We start from the raw sequence: 16,873 nt of genomic DNA on the forward strand, positions 1-16,873 counted from the left end.
CAGACTGGCCCCATTGCAGAGGATTAGACACAGGGTGCGTGGATCATAGGGTTTTTGTACAGAAGGCAGTTTTAAGAGGAAATTGGTCACTGCATGTCATCTCGAGGGGTGGTGATTCAGGGAGCAGGGCTGGGGGTCAGAAGGCACGTGGCTGCTATCTCGGAGGTTCCTGTTCACTTCTCAGAGGGCAGGCTGGCTTCTAAAATCAATGCTCCCTCCACCCCAAACAGCGATTCTTCTGCAGTGAATCACTTACAGAAATGAATAGCCACAGTTTTTTGGAATGAACGTTGTGAAATCCCTCCTTTATAATGGCAGGTTTTCAGTTGGTGGTTTTATCAGAATTTCTCAAGATCAAAACGAAACCTTCTCTTTAAAAAGGAAAGAAAGTACTATCGATACAGAAAGCAAAAGTATTTCCAGTTTCCTACTGAACTGTCACGGCAGACCTCTCTGTATCTATATTTAGAGATGTATGTCCATATATTTGCCTGAATGTGTGAGTTCTTGGAAGTATGGATTCATTGCCAGGAGCTGGTGATTTCCTATGCAGAGGTCGCTCACTACAAGAAATGTTACACTCGGTGAGTAGGTGGTAGCTTCTGAAGATTATTGGTAACCCAGTGTTGGTCGTCTTGAGTCATGGATTTAAATGACGGCTAGCAAGCTCTTCAATACCTTCTGCTTTATATGATACAGAGCATGGAACGGTAGGATGCACAGACAGCTGTGAAGGATTTTTAAGAATATGGATTCATTGAATAATCAGTGAATCTTGTGAATATACTAGACCTTTGGAGGAGGAAAGGGTGTTTTACAGAAGGAAGTGGTTTGTAGGGGCTTTTAAAGGTACAGTTATCGCTTTTCTATATTTATTGTCAGCATCATTCAGTCCTCCTGTATGAAAGAGATAAACAGTCTCAACAGAGAAAAAGTTATGCTGACTCTTTAAATGAAGAAACTCGATCCTCATGTTACTCTTAACTGGACTTTTTTCTTCCTAATTATTCATAAGGGAAACTGTCCCATGAAGGCAGCTAACTTTCTGGCAATCTCTACGATGCGTCTCATTCAGAACCCGGTGGGCTCTCCATGCATTATTGGCAGCACTTTTATCCAGGGGCACAGAGGGGGAATAGGGTTACTGGAAACAGGGAGTGTAGCTCAAGGAATTGTTCTCTCTCTGGAGTGGATAAGTTGTTTGACCTACTGACTCATTTCACAGGAATTAGGAAAACAACCTAGTGTGGTTTTTATTGTTAGTCCTGGAGGATTCCAAAATCTGTGTGCCTACAAATAAGATGAGCTAGGGAAAGGGAGCGCTGGCAATTGGCGTTTCTACTTGCCTGTTTTCCTGGTGGAATCCGATCCTCTGCTTCCAGGACAAGTCCTGCGCTTGGGATCCTTTGTACGACCATTCACAGGTGAGTATATGTGACAGCAATTTCTGATTTCACTAGTTCTTGCTTCTAAACGCCGAAATGGTGCTTTGTTTAGGGAAAGGCTTATTAAAGAGCATTTTCCCCCTGGTACGTTTATAATACATTTCATATTTACCTACAGAAAATACTGTGGATGTGATAATAATTATACAAGACAACCCACAGACAACAATGAAAGTTAAGAATTAAGATATATTCTGATAGATTTTTGCAGCATATTGACATAAAGGCAGTTTCGGTTTTGACATACGTACACCAAAATGATATTTGTAATGCTATTTAAACACAAGTATAAAAGGCACCAGTGTATTCTGGCAAAAATAATATAATTATCAACAGTTAATGAAAGGCTTGTGCTTTGAGCTACTAACAAAATGTTAATACGGAGAGAAACTTGTGATTCATGATGTTTTGGTTTTCAACCAATGTTATCAAATCAGCTAAAAGTATCAGAAGAGGACAAAGAAAGTGTGTTAAACATGGATAAAAGTAGAAACTGAGAAAAGATAGTTTTGATACTTAAAGTGTTAGATTATGGCCTCTATATAATGTCACATATGCTGGACTGCCCCCCCCCCCAACAAAATCACACCCTCAAATTATGATCTTAATTATTCAAAGGATGTTTGGCGTGTTGGTGGTATAGCGGTGAGCGTAGTTGTCTTCCAGAAGATGGTTGGTGTATAATTACTAGAGAATTTCTTGCTCTCTTGGGAGGTGGCTTAGTAAAAGGTTGAGTCAGGCATACTGAGGCTGTTTATTCAGTGTGCTATGCTGTGCTGTGTCCAAATGCCTGGGAGTTAAGAGTTGTTAACCTTTCCAGGGTGCTAGATCCCTTTGAGATTATGATGGAAGCCATGAATCCTTTTCCCACACCTGTATGCAAACATTTGCCTGCCCATTTACAGACCCAAAGAAGCACATCCATGTACCCCACGTTAAGAAGGCTGCCCTGGACTAAGCCCTCACTGTGACTCTGCTGTTCTTAACCTTCCCAGGAAACACTGTTATTTAAAAAGACGAGCCATCCAGGTCAAAAAGAAGTCACTGTGGTTGCTAGGTGGGGGTGCAAAGCCAAAGACAAAGGGTGGGGAAAATACATGACTAATAATAAATAAAGAGCATGGTTAATACCAGAACCTCCAAACTGATAGCCCAGAATCCCTCAACATTTAGCCACGAGAATTTGTAAAGTACGTTGTGAATTCAGGTAGAGGGCTGAAGACTCAACTTTAAGCAGTTGGGCAGAGTTTTCATACGTATATTTGTCTATGCCTTTTGCACAATATAAAACTAGGAAATCTCTTTTCATTTTTCTATTGTGCACGCTACCACATTAGGTAGGACTCAAAATCATCTCAACTCCAGAAGTATAATTCGTAACAATTATAACAAAGCATAATAATGATTCTACATTAGCAGAAGAAATGTAGTAGGGATAGATTTAAAATAGCATGGTTGAGTACAAAAGAAACATCATTTTTAAAAAAAAATGCAGCCTTTATCACTCATCAGCTAAACTTAAGTCAATGCTGTGAGGCTGTTGTGGGAAAAAAATAGTCATGATTCTTGGGTATATTAAAAGGAATATGACACAGAAGGGTAAGAAAACAAGACTTAGTGTTCGTCAGATTCATCATTGTGTCCTGTTTGAGTCACACTTGAAAAAAGATTTTGGACAATTGTGAAAAGCTGATACACAAGCAACAGAAATTACACGCCCTTCCAGGAAAAGATAAGGCAACTGAGAGTTTTATTCCACACAAGGCTAGAGGATTTCTTGCTAATGGCCTTTAAGTAGTAACAGTCTGGTTTATCCTTGTATTCTTGGGGCCTTCCGCACTGTCTGGTGCTCAGTACTTGAGATGATTGTTGTGTTTAGTGATATGAGTAACGTTCCTGTGATAGACTTAGCACGAATAAGTAAGTTCAAATAAAACCAGCGATAGTGTCATGACAGACAACATATAATACATGAATTTGCTGGGTGATTAATACACAAGGATGACTGTCTCACTTGTGAGGATGATAAAATACTTCAGCAGCTAACTGGGGGAAGCTACAAAATCTTGGTTTGATACCTCTTTCAGGATGAAAGCAGATTAAGTCTCCTGGGGTGGTGGAAACATTTATTCATTCATTCTACAAACCCTGAGGGCCTACTTGGCTAGGTGCTCACAGTCTGGTAGAGGAGACAAAGATACAGAAACAAAGTCACAGTGTGTGGTGAGTGCCATGGGAGCATAAAAACAGCATGTGCAGGGCTTGTGACACTCAACCTCCACCCCGCACAGCTTCCAGTGGAGGCAAAGTCACAATTGACTCAATGGACAGTCTTGGCCGAGTTAGCTGGATGGGAGGCAGGTGGGACAGCCTGGCCAGAGGCACAGACCTGTGTGTGTGGGGAAGGGGTGATGGGAGATGCAGACTCGGCAGTGCTTGGAACAGGTCTGAATGCCACTGGCGCCTTGCTAGCCTGAAGATTTCCACCCAGAAGCCTGACAAAGTCAGACGTGCACTTCAGAAAGGCCAGGTGGGCTGCAGTGAAGAGAGTGATTTGAGGGGGTGGGGGACAGGCCATTGAGGCAAGGGGACCAAATGGAAAGCTTTGGTCAGGACACACGTGGTGATGGATTTGGGGGAGAAACGGGGGAGGGTGATGCAGGCAGATTGGCCACTGTTATCAAGTGGCATCATTCACCACAAAATGCAGTCCAAGAGGAAGCCCAGGTGTGAGGGGGCACAGGTGGGGCCCAGGTGTGAGGGGGGACAGGTGGCATTCAGACATGTCAGTACACAGAGACAGAGTCAGTGGCAGAGACAGAGCCAATGGGGAGTTGGGCCACATGGATAAGGACTTGAGTGAAGACCTGTCTCCAAAGCAGGGGATCACAATTCTAATTTTTTATATGGTGTTTTTCATTTTATTCTTACTCATTTGTAATAAAACCTTTTTTTTACTGTATATATTTAAGGTGTCAACCTGCTGGTTTGATACAACATGTGCATAGCAAAATAATAACTTGCACTCAAGCTATGAGTGTACCATCTCACAGTTACCTTTTTGTGCATGGGTAAGCCAACCTAAAATGTACTTAGAAATATTCAGTATCTTCACTGTGGTCCTCATGCTATACTACAGATGTATTCATCTGACATCATTCCAGCTTTATACCCTTTGACCCACATCTCCCCATCCCCCCCAACCACCACTGTGTTTCTATGGACTATATTTGACTATTTTAGATTCCACATATTACCTCTAATCCTCAAAGCTCTATTAGGGTTTTGTATGTTTCCTTCCAGCACTTTCCTACATACACACAATTTGCAGAATCAGCATAATTCTGTATAGGTTCATTCATTCATTCATTCATGTATTTATGAGATGGAGTTTCACTCTTGTTGCCCAAGCTGGAGTGCAATGGCGCAATCTTGGCTCACTGCAACCTCTGCTTCCCGGGTTCAAGCGATTCTCCTGCCTCAGCCTCCCAATTAGCTGGGATTACAGGCACGCACCACCACACCAGTTAATTTTGATTTTCAGTAGAGACAGGGTTTCACCTTGTTGGTCAGGCTGGTCTCAAACTCCTGACCTCAGGTGATCCTCCCACTTCAGACTCCCAAAGTGCTGGGATTACAGGTGTAAGACACCATGCCCAGCCTGTATAGACACTTTCAATACCACTTTTAAAACAGGCATGTTCTCCCTATGCTTTAAAATGCCTCTAAAATATTTCTAATGGTGCTAATTCTCTAATTTGGGAGTGTCTAATTTGCTTCCAGTTTTAAAACTATTTTTATATTACAGTAATTAACCTTTTAAATACATGAATCTTGGGCATATTTTTAATGATTTCTTTAGGAGAGATTCCTTACAGTGAATTTCTTGGGTAAAAGGAGGTTAAGTGTAAGATTCTTGATATACCTTGCTAAGTTGTTTTCTAGAAAGCTTGAACCAAGTTCTACACATTTTAGCAATGTGTGAAATATCCTTCTCCCCATATCTTCATCAGCATTGAGTGTTCTCTCTTTTTTATCTTTAGACAAAAAGGTTACATTCTTTTTGGTTCATCTACTCAGAAGCTATTTAATGAATGTTTCACTCCATGTCAGGCATGTGGCATGTTTTCATCTCTACCAGTAACATTGAACTTTCTTCATGTGTGTATCAGCCTGTTGTTTTCTTTTGTAAATGTTCTGTTCATGTCCATTATCAACTTTTCTATTAGGGTGTGACTGTTTCTATGATATATTTATAAGGGTGTGTGTGTGTGTGTATGTGTAAGATATTTGAGGCAAATATTTTTCCCAGCTTCTTTGACTTTTAATTTTGCTTATACTTTATTGGAAATACAGAACCTTTATTATTATTATTATTACAATACTGTAAGTTCTGGGATACATGTGCAGAACGTGCAGGTTTGTTACACAGGTATACACGTGCCATGGTGGTTTGCTGCACCCATCAACCCGTCATCTACATTAGGTATTTCTCCTAATGCTATCCCTCCCATAGCCCCCGACCCACCGACAGGCCCTGGTGTGTGATGTTCCCCTCCCTGTGTCCATGTGTTCCCATGAGAACCTTTATATTTTATGTAGTGGAGTAAATGATTTTATTTTTTTCCCGTATAACTTCTGTTACCTCAGGCCTAGGAATTCCTTCCTACCCAGAAGTTAGAAAATATTCATCTAATTAAAAAAATAATTATTTCATTTTTAACATTAAACTCACCAAATTAGACGTAAGATGTAGCCAGGCCCAGTGGCTCACAACTGTAGTCTTAGTGCTTTGCAGGGCTACGGTGGAAAAATCGCTTGAGGCTAGGAGTTCAAGACCAGCCTGGGTAACATAGTGAGACCCCACCTCTACCAAAAAATTAAAAAAGTAGCCAGGCATGGTAGCATGTGTCTGTAGTCCTAGCTGCTTGGGAGGCTGAGGTGGTGGGAGGATTGCTTCAGCCCAGAAGTTTGAGGCTGTAGCTATGATCATGCTATTGCATTCCAGCCTAGGCAACAGAGCAAGACCCTGTGTCTTTTTTTTTTTTTTTTTTTAAAGGTGTGAAAAAAGATCCAAATGGAGTTTGTTCCACAGAGTAAATCCCCCATCATGTATTGAGTCATGTATCGAGTCATGTATCTTTCCCTATTAATTTCCATATTTAATTTATGTTTCAAGACTTTTTGCTGTTATATCCAGCGGTAGGAGCCCATGAACTTGTTGGATATTGGTAACCACAGACGATGTGATAATACCTTTTTCCAACATTTTATTATGAAAAATACACTGGCTAGATTCTATAATTAATATTCTGTCACTTTACCATCTATTCACATAATAATTCTTAAACCTCTCAAATCATTATTTGAATTTCAAAGTGGACTATCATTCTCTAACCCTATTTTTCTCTAATTCGTAGTTTTGATTTCCAGGAAGCCTTCAGCAATTTATATTATTAGTACAGTAAGAGAGTAAACAACACACTAAATACCAAGAAAAACTACTTTCCAAAACATGTTTTAGTCGTTTATAAATATGGCTAGCAAGGGGGCTTCCTGGGACACAGTGCTGGGGAAACGGCAGGCCCTAGGAATGGGCTTTGAAAGAAGACTTCTGTCACTGTCAGATCACATTCCCAAGTGGCCATCGTCGTGCTCTGCCAGGGAACCCTTAGCAGAAAAGCTGCTTTGCCCAGGATCTGGCTTGTCGCCCCAGACCAGCCCTACCGCTGTCTGGCATTGAATATCCCTGGTCCAGAGTGAGTGGCCAGTTGCATAGACCTTAGACCAAGGAGCTTAGTCACCTCTTCCCAGCCTAAATCGTGAGCACCCTAAATTCCCATGGGTTGTTGAGACCTAATAGCATCCTGGCTTAGAGATGGGATTGCAACTGGGTCTGCACAGGAAACTGGCCTACTGTGTCTGCTGCTTGGTGCAGCATACAACCAGCCACATGGAAAAACCCGCAGCCTGCAATAAAAGATTCGCCTTTGGTCACCACTTGACATTAGCTGTGGTTTAATCTGTGTAATGTTTTTTTTCCCCCCATCTAAGCCTCAATTTCCTATCCATAAAATATGTTGGTTTTGGCCAGGCATGATGGCTTATGCCTGTAATCCCAACACTTTGGGAGGCCAAGATGGTCTGCTCACCTGAGGTCAGGAGTTCAAGTCCAGCCTGGGCAACATGGCAAGACCCCATCTCTACTAAAAATACAAAAACCTAGCTGGGCATCATGGCACATGCCTGTAATCCCTGCTACTTGGGAGACTGGGGCAGGAGGCAGGAGAATCAGTTGAACCCGACAGGCAGAGGTTGCAGCAAGCCGAGATCGTGCTACTGCACTCTAGCCTGGGCCATGGAGCAAGACTCTGTCTCCAAAGAAAAAAAAAAAGTTGGTTTTATTAGATTGCAGAGAATATTTTTTTTCTCTATCCAAAATCTGTGATTTTAATCTAGAACACTGAATGTAGGTCAGGATCCACCCCATTTCAGAAATCTGGGAAGATCTTTTTTTATTTCCAGCTTCTTGGAATAAATAATTTCCAGGATGTTACAAACATTGATGAAGTTCACCAGAACAGACCCAGGGTTAACATTTTAAAGTCGTTAGATATGGCTCCAGGAAAAGGCAGGAGAAGGCACCCGTGAGACCCTGCAGAGGAGGCCTCACGCCTGGGCAGCCTTAGGGCTGACCCGCTGCCTTACTGAGCGTATTCCCGCCTCTACCCCAGAGACTCACTCTGTGGATCCCGTGTCACCTCGATTCTAAATTCCCTGCTTCCTAGTGAATTATGCTATCGCACGTTAGAAGCCTGGCCAATAAATGCTTTGAAATTTAAGGATAGCTATCCTGAAAAAATTTAATATAACCTAAATTGATAGTCTCGTGACGTCAGTATTCAAAAGAGGCATTCTATTTCAGCAAGTGGTTTTCAGAAAAAAATAAAATAACCTGAGTTTTTCTCCTGCCACACTCCCCTCTTGCTGCAAAAAGAGCTTGTTGCTTGCCTGATGCACCGTGTTGTTCTCTGCCTCTGAAGATACAGCTCCCTGAGCCTCCCCACGTTGTCCACCTCTCCAATACCACTGCTCCACTGGGAAGCTGGCCCGGAGGTGCCCTACCACGTTCATCTCTCCCAGCCCAGGGCTGTCTTTAATGTTACAGAGACACAGATTTCAAAGTGTTGCAATTTATTTGGCTTTAATTAATTTGCCGGAAGCAAGGGAGGGTAGATACAAAGTACTCCTCTAACCTGTTATTTTCCTTGCTGTTAAAATGTAAAGAAGACTAATGTAAGAATCTTTGCCTTCCACCAGTCATAACCATGGTATGCACAGAGCTTATGAATCATCTTCTAAATCCGCAGCTAGTTTTAAAATTTAGCTTCCAGGCTAGATCTGCAGGAAATGATTGTGAGATCATAAACTCTATGGAGTGAATATGAAGTTACTTACCAGATCCCATAAAGTTAGCTCAGGGAATCCTGAGGAAGGTGTCACTAAGAAACCTGCTTTCAAAGCGGAGTCAGACCTGCATGGCATTTATTATCTCCATCGTGTTACTATGCCAAACATATAAATAGCTTCAAAGTGAGTTCAGATTAAAACAGAAAAATCTTTGGATATATTCACAGGCAGTAGGGGTCATGTAACAAGTTAGTAATGAAAATAAAAGAGATCTAGGCCGGGCGCGGTGGCTCAAGCCTGTAATCCCAGCACTTTGGGAGGCCGAGACGGGCGGATCACGAGGTCAGGAGATCGAGACCATCCTGGCTAACACCGTGAAACCCCGTCTCTACTAAAAACTACAAAAAACTAGCCGGGCGAGGTGGCGGCGCCTGTAGTCCCAGCTACTGGGGAGGCTGAGGCAGGAGAATGGCATAAACCCGGGATGCAGAGCTTGCAGTGAGCTGAGATCCGACCACTGCACTCCAGCCTGGGTGACAGAGTGAGACTCTGTCTCAAAAAAAAAAGAAAATAAAAGATATCTGAGGTGCAGCCTCAACTTTTTAAGATGGATCTTGAATAAAAAGGTCTAATGAAATATTCTATGGTATTTTCTCTGGGATTAAAAAAAAAAAGCAAAACAAAAAACAAGGGGGCACTGGAACAATGTTTTAGATAGACCACGGGTGTTTCCCAGTGTGCATTTGTAGTGCACTTACTTAACTGAGAGCCCTCTCATATGAAACTGGAATGTCACCACCATGTGACAAAGCGTAGACTAGCCGTGACCTAATATGTACTGACCATGACTAATGCAGAAGTCCAGGTCACTGCGGTTGTATTTCCTGTGGCCTCAGTGTTCTGGGGTTAGGGTTAACAGAGATAATTCATTTCTGTGTTCAAGTCTCTAATTCTTCCATCATGTAAATTATAGGTGGGAGCAGACTGGATTCAGCATTGCTACAATAGAAAAACAACAAATAGAACCACCACCAACACCAGGTATTGAGAACTCCATGTGCCAGGCACTGTGCCAAATACTTGATTCGATTATCTCTTTTAATACACAATCCTGTGTGACAGATCCTACCATGAGACCCATTTTACAGATAGACAACTGAGGCTGGGGAAGTTGGAAATGGAGGAGCCAGGATTCAAGTCACAGCAGTCTGGCTCCTGTGCCCAAGCTTTTAATTTGTATCCTATTCACTTTTCATAAATGAATGACTCGTGTTGGAGGTGTTTTTATCCTTGGGGCCACTCAGTTTTATTCAGCCAGTTTTCTTTGGTGGTGGTTTTAATGTGTTAGGGAAGAATGCACGTATTCCCCACAGCTGGGCACCTTTGTGCTGGATCACCTGGCTACAGCTCATGCATAGTGCAGATTACCACACCCTGCCCCCATGACTCAAGCAGTTGTGCTGTGGGTATAGGAGGGTATGTTCCAAAAAGGCAATTAACAAAGCAGCTGTCCTAACTACCAAGAAAAACAAATGTGGCATAGCCCATGATAGAACCCCCTTTTTTCATTATTAGACATGAACAGAAGCTCATTAATGCCATCCAGTAAGTTCAAGCCCTATGACTTAAGTACACTGTCAGGACCCAGAAAGAAACCTGTTGTCTTATGATGTTATTGTTGCTTGGTTGACCTCATAATGTCTTGACAGGGCTCAGGACACCCTTCATGATCTGGTCTTATCTCTCAGGACTCCCCCCATCCTTACCATTGTTCGTTGATCTCCGGTGCAGCCAAACGAAGCCCCTCATGCTTTCCCTCTGCCTGGAAGCTCTTCCTTCCCTTTTCCTAGCCAATGGCTACTGTCCCTTCAGAGCACTGTTCAGATGAAACCTCCTCCAGGCAGCCTGTGCTGATTCCTGAGGGTTGGGCTAGGTGCCCCTTGGGTGCTTCCACAGCCCCCTCTGCTTACCCAGTTGTATATGTGTCATACTATGTTCTATAATTCCTATTTTTTGTCCATCTTCGCTGGCTTGCATTGACCCCTTAAAAGCCATGACTGGGGCTGGACAGGGTGGCTCACGCCTGTAATCCCAGGACTTTGGGAGGCCGAGGCAGGTGGATCACAAGGTCAGGAGATCAAGACCATCCTGGCTAACATGGTGAAACCCCATCTACTAAAAATACTAAAATTAGCTGGGTGTGGTGGCATGCACCTGTAGTCCCAGCTACTCGGGAGGCTGGGGCAGGAGAATTGCTTGAACCCAGGAGGCAGAGGTTGCAGTAAGCAGAGATTGCGCCACTGCACTCCAACCTGGGTAACAGAGCGAGACTCTATCTCAAAGCAAAAAAACAAAACAAAACAAAAAAACATGATGCCATGATTGGTTGGTGTTTACTTTTGGATAAACACCTGGACACATGATAGACAATAAGTGCTTGAGAGAGAGAAATGACCTACTGGGTAACACCAAAAACTAATGTATACCATGTCTAGTGTTCACAGTTTACAAGATGCTTTCACATACATGACCTCATTTAATCCAGCAACTCTGGGAAATAGATTTCTGCATCCCTGTTGTACCAGGAAACATCAGCCTGCCCTGATGGCAGGGACGTGGTTAGCGGTGGAAAGCCAGGACTCAGGCTCAGGTCTTGAAACCCAGATCTTATGCCCTATGTACTGCCATGTGGATATTCTCAAGGCATCTCTCTGATATATTTCCAGAATCTTTCACAAAAGTCCTGTGTCGTCCTTGTCCTGGCCAACTAGACTCAGAGGAAGGATTGATGGATTTTCATCTTCCTCTTCGCTTTCGTCTTTTCTTCTTAGCATCTTCCTACCATCCCCACCACCGCGCTTTTCCACCAAAAGCCTGATGCTGGCATGTAATGGACCCTTTCCAAGTTTCAAGGTGTTGACAGTAAATCTTTTGTATTCAGACCAGGCCGGCTGCTTTCCTTCTTTTCTTGTGGGTAGAACTCTGGAAAAGTGGAGGGGGGTGGGTGGGGCTTCAGGTAAAGTGTGTCAGCAAATCAAATCAGGTAAGTCAGATCGTCGTGGTGTTAGTGGGTAAGAGATGAACTGGGGGAGGGGTGTGTGTTTGGGCAGTGAGCAAGCCAGCAAGAGAATGTGAGTGGGCGGCCAGTTGGTTGGCAAGTGAGAGGCTGTGGAGAGGTTGCTGCTGGGACGGGCTGTGCAATTAAACAGTTGAGCAGATCTTAATAGCAGACTGGGGCGGTGCTCTCTGCAGGCCTGCGGGGAGCGGGGGAAGCAAGCGAGCTGGAAGCATCTTTGGGCACAGAGCAAGATACGAATTTCATAAGCACATAACCTGAGGAATAGAATGCAACCAGAGGAGGGAGAAAGAGAGATTCCAGGCACCATTTCCTAAACTTAAAAAATTCTGAATACCCAGTTTTGCTTTGTTCTGGGGACCTCTGGCAATGTTGTTGAAGGGAGGAATTTGTAATTTCATAGAAAAGTGAATTTTATCATCACAATGGAACATGAGACCAAGGTCATAAATCCCTTTGTTTGGAGTGTCCATTCTGAACTCCTTTTATACTTTTATTTGCAGGAAGAGGCTATACCAGCAAGTATTATGGTTTTACTGGGTGGGGCGGCAAGGCCAGGAAGAGATGGGAGATGCTGTTAAAGGTCCTTTCTCCAAAACATTCAGAGATCAGAGGAACTCAAGAGGTCAAAGTAGGCTGACGTCATTGTTCATCCATTTATTCAGTAAACCTTTCTTGAGCACCTACTGTGTGCCATGCGCTGGTTGGCAGTGAGGTGAAGATGATAGTGATGAAAACACAAGCATGGTCTCTGTCATCGCGGAACCTAAGTAAACACACACCAAAAAAAAAAAAAAAAAAAAAATGACCCAAGAAAAATCATGCCCTGAGGGGAAGGCACTCAGATGAAAAGGACCTCCTTCCCAGTGGTTCCCTGAGGTGGTGATTTCCAAGGTCCCAGCACAGGGATGAGCAGGAATGTGTGGGTGCAGGGGGTAGGGGTGAGAGCTCTCAGCATAGAGAGAGCAGCACATTTCAAAGGTCCTGGAGTGGGGAAGGAGGTAGCAGGGTGGCAGGTGCAGCTGCGTGGTGGCCACTTCCATTTCAGAAGTCTTCTGGAATGTCTTTTTTTCTTTCTTTCTTTCTTTCTTTTTTTTTTTTTTTTTGAGACAGAGTCTTGCTCTGTTGCCCAGGCTGGAGTGCAGTAGCATGAGCTCGGCTCACTGCAACCTCTGCCTCCCGGGTTCAAGCAATTCTGCCACAGTTTCCCGAGTAGCTGAGATTATAGGTGCGTACCACCACGACTGGCTGATTTTTACATTTTTAGTAGAGATGGGATTTTACCATGTTGGCCAGGCTGGTCTCAAACTCCATCTCCTGGAATCTCTTGATGGGCCCCTGTGAATTTCCCCTGGCCAGGGCATCCCCCCAGGTATTCGGGACAGACCTGTCCCCAAGAGACTGCCTGCCACTACTTCCTGTGAATGTCACTGTGAGGGGAATAAATAAAGATAAACTAGAAAAGCAAACTGTAAGAAATCTGAAACCAGTTGTCAGTTTTCAGGTGCCCAGGAGCATGACAATATGCCTAAGGGACCATAACAGGACTTGACATGAAGCTGGGTCTAAAGCAGATGACTTGGTGGCTGCAGCGTGTTCCACACAGGCGAGCATTGTGAGGCCAAAGGACTGGTGTTGAGCAGGATGAAAAGCACAGTGTTGGTTAATTCTAAAGAGTGAAGCCTGCAGGAAGAAATGAACTTTGGCCTTGGAGTGGGGGTGGGGCAGGGGCTAGAAGGAAGAGAAGCTCGGAAGTGTGTTGTGTAAACGTGGTTCTGTTCCATCTAATCTTTTACTACCTGTAGGGACAGGTGGATGCAGCAGAGCTGCTGGCAGGAAAGGTGGAGTTTTTTTCAAGGTCACGGGTTAAGCAATAGAGTAGAATATCTTTGCAGCTGCAAGAGGAGGTGCGAGCAGCTTGTTCACAAGGTGCATTTTGCAGGAGTTTCCCCTTACAAGATCTTATTTGCTTGAAAGTAGCGTTAGGGATTTCTGTGCCAACAGGTAGCTGGATCTCTGCGGTTGAATCGTTATCACCAATCTATAGTTAAAATAAGCATTTTTTTTTTTTTTAAAAGGGAGTCTACTTTCAAAGTTTTCCCAAAGTGCCAGTCTGAAGCAGCTACCTTTAAAAGCTGTTCTTGAATAATAGGTTGCTATATCCTAGTCTGTAATCTTGGACTAATGTCTGAGGAAGGGAAAAAAAAAAAAAAAAAAAAAGAATATTCTCTCTTTGTCCGATTAAGAAGTGGAGGTAGACAGCGATTCGACATGTTGTACGGGCGAGGCTGTGCTGAGCTTGCGTCTGGGACAATGACCAGACAGATGAAAGGAGAAGTGAGAGATATTTTTAGCACATCAGGACTGCTTTGAAACATTGATTTTTTTCCATCTCCTCCCACCCCCCATAATTCCAGCAGGAGGATTCAGTGGCAGGTGCTTTAATTCAGTGTGTAAACATCTATATTACACACTAAAATATTCTCGAGGAAAGGGAGTTGCTGATTTGAAGGCGTAGCTTTCAAACCCACGTCTGTGGGCTCAGTGGTCAGTGTCCCACCACGCAGTCTGAAAGTGTGACGTGACCAAGGAGGACCCCCAGGAGGATCCTGTGTCTTCTGTGGCCAGGGACTATTCCTTTCCTCAGAGGAGCGGGTTCACAGGAAACCGGAGCAGGAGGATGCCTTAAGCCCCACTCCTGTTGGTCCTCAGTCCCTTCTCCTTTGATCAGGTGGTTCAAGCACGCCTTGAAGTTCCGGTGTTCAAACAATGTGACCTCTGCAATTAGGTTCTAACACTTGTCAGTGCCCAACTTAAACCACTAGCAATGTTAGTTAAAAACCTCAGGGAGGCCGGGCACGGTGGCTCATGCCTGTAGTCCCAGCACTTTGGGAGGCCTAGGTGGGCAGATCACTTGAGGTTAAGAGTTCACCACCAGCCTGGCTTAACATGGTGAAACTCTGTCTCTACTGAAAAGACAAAAAAAGTTAGCCAGGTGTGGTGGCAGGTGCCTGTAATCCCAGCTACTTGGGAGGCTGAGGCTGAGGCAGGAGAATCACTTGAACCCGGGAGGCAGAGGTTGCAGTGAGCTGAGGTCGTGCCACTGCACTCCAGCCTGGGTGACAGAGCAAGACTCCGTCCAAAAAAAAAAACCTCAGGGGGCTGTAAATCAAGCACAACTGAAGCAAAGATAAAAACGGGCAGTCTCAGAATCACCTTTGAAGGTGGAAGGAAGGGCGTTTGTGTGTGGCAAGAAGAGTGTATTCATACAAGGGTTTTTACTCCTCCTTTGGAAAGTCCTGCTTGGTGGCTGGCCAGTTTGTCATGCTTGGCTGCCCAAGCAAGTGGTGGCAGTTGGAGCACGGGAGAAAGCCGCAAGGGGTGAGGAAGAAGTGCTGGAGAGGGCGCCTCCACCTTTCAGCTGCCCCGACCTGTCTCCAGCCCCAGGGCATGTGGTTCTGGGCCGGGCACTGGCCCTCTCTCTGTGGACTGTACCAGGCAGCAGGTAGCGCACAAGCTCTGAGGTCAGGCTGTCTGGGCCTAAACTCCAGCTCTGCTCCTTTCTAGCATCTGGGCACATTCGAGTTACTTCATGCTTTGTGCCTCGGTTTCCTCACTGTGAAATGGGGATGGTAACAGGACCCTCGTCCCAGGACTGCTGTGTGGACTGAAGTGCCTGCAAGGGGATTTGTCTTTTCTGGGATCGCAGTGGATGCTGTGTTCCACGTGAGGGAGTCTCTTGCTTTCTCCTACCTCTTGCAGCCGCTTTGCCTCTGGGTGGCAAACAGCAAGTGGCTGAAAATCACAGTAAGCCCGTCAGAGTGGTGATAGGCCACGAGGCTACAGTGGGATGGGCTCCCCATGCCCTCACCTATGGAGCGGGGTCAGGCCGTCCCTTCTTCCTGGGGTGCCCACATCATTCCCTTGGAAGTTTAGACAGCAGCCCTTGCCTTGCCAGACGCAGCGACCCCTCCCAGCTACACGTGGAATCTGCGGCCCAGCCTCCCTCAGATGTACTGCATTGCCTGACAGAGACCAGGGGCCCTGGGTGGTGGCTGTTGCTGGCCTGGGGACGGGGTCCCCGCAGGTTTTCAGGGTCCTCAGCGGCATTCGCCAGCGTCGGGTCAGACTTAGCCATGGGGCCCGAACTCTCCACGAGTTGGTTCTTGTTGGGGATGACGCCCTTTATTGAACCCCTTGGTCCCCAGCCTGTATCGTCTCAATCTCTTCGCAGTTGTCAGAAGGCCCAGCCGCCACCCTGAAACAGCCCAAAGCTCTCTGAAGAGCACGAGCTTTTATGCTTCTCTCCCCAGATCAACCGACTTTTTCATTGCTTCTGTGGAGGCTTTCTGTGGGAGAAAAGCGTGTTTATGGGGCAAGCTTAGAGAGCTGTGGTCCCCGGGGTGGGATTTTTTTGAGTGGCTCTGCCCACGTGGTGGTGAGCCCTGGTGAGGGTGAGACGCATTTTCTGCTAGAATGGCAGTGCGAGGCTGCCACCTTGTGGCCAGCACGAGGCAGTGTGTGTCTCCCTTGCTGGAGCTTCTGGGTGAAATAAACTCATTTTAAAGGTCTTTAGTAAGGACCTCACTCCCTCACCCTCTCAGTGTGCATATCATTCCAGCTCCAGGGCTTAACGCGTCTCTTGTGGCATCTCTCAAATCTGTACTTTGCCATCTCTTTGACTCCAGAGTCACTACCTTCCAATAAGCCCTTCTGCTGACTCCAGACCGATCCTTCTAAAGCATAGATGTCATCGTCTTTCCCTCTTTCAAGGCTCCTCATTTTCCGGGTTCCAGCTCATGTCCCAGGAGGCCGCTGAGCCCACTCCTCTGCCCCAGCCTGTGTCTGCACACAGCTCTTCTCTCTTCCTTCTGGTTTCGTCTGGCTGACACTGCTCATCCGAGAGTCATCTCAGGTGCCTCCAGGGAACCCCCGTATTAGA

At 45.1% G+C, this 16,873-nt stretch overlaps 1 long non-coding RNA gene across 1 annotated transcript in view; it reads left to right on the forward strand.

The window, feature by feature from the left end:
- The first annotated feature begins 218 nt into the window (after positions 1 to 218).
- Positions 219 to 16,873, forward strand: part of LOC108514805 (uncharacterized) — a 35,372-nt gene continuing 18,717 nt past the window's right edge. The window contains exons 1-2 of the long non-coding RNA XR_001881341.1: positions 219 to 584; positions 1,383 to 1,424. This is a non-coding gene — a long non-coding RNA (uncharacterized LOC108514805). The remainder of the gene's footprint in view (positions 585 to 1,382; positions 1,425 to 16,873) is intronic.

The sequence above is a fragment of the Rhinopithecus bieti genome, unplaced genomic scaffold (genome assembly GCF_001698545.2).
Source record: "Rhinopithecus bieti isolate Rb0 unplaced genomic scaffold, ASM169854v2 scaffold_34313, whole genome shotgun sequence".
Classification (NCBI taxonomy): Eukaryota; Metazoa; Chordata; class Mammalia; order Primates; family Cercopithecidae; genus Rhinopithecus; species Rhinopithecus bieti.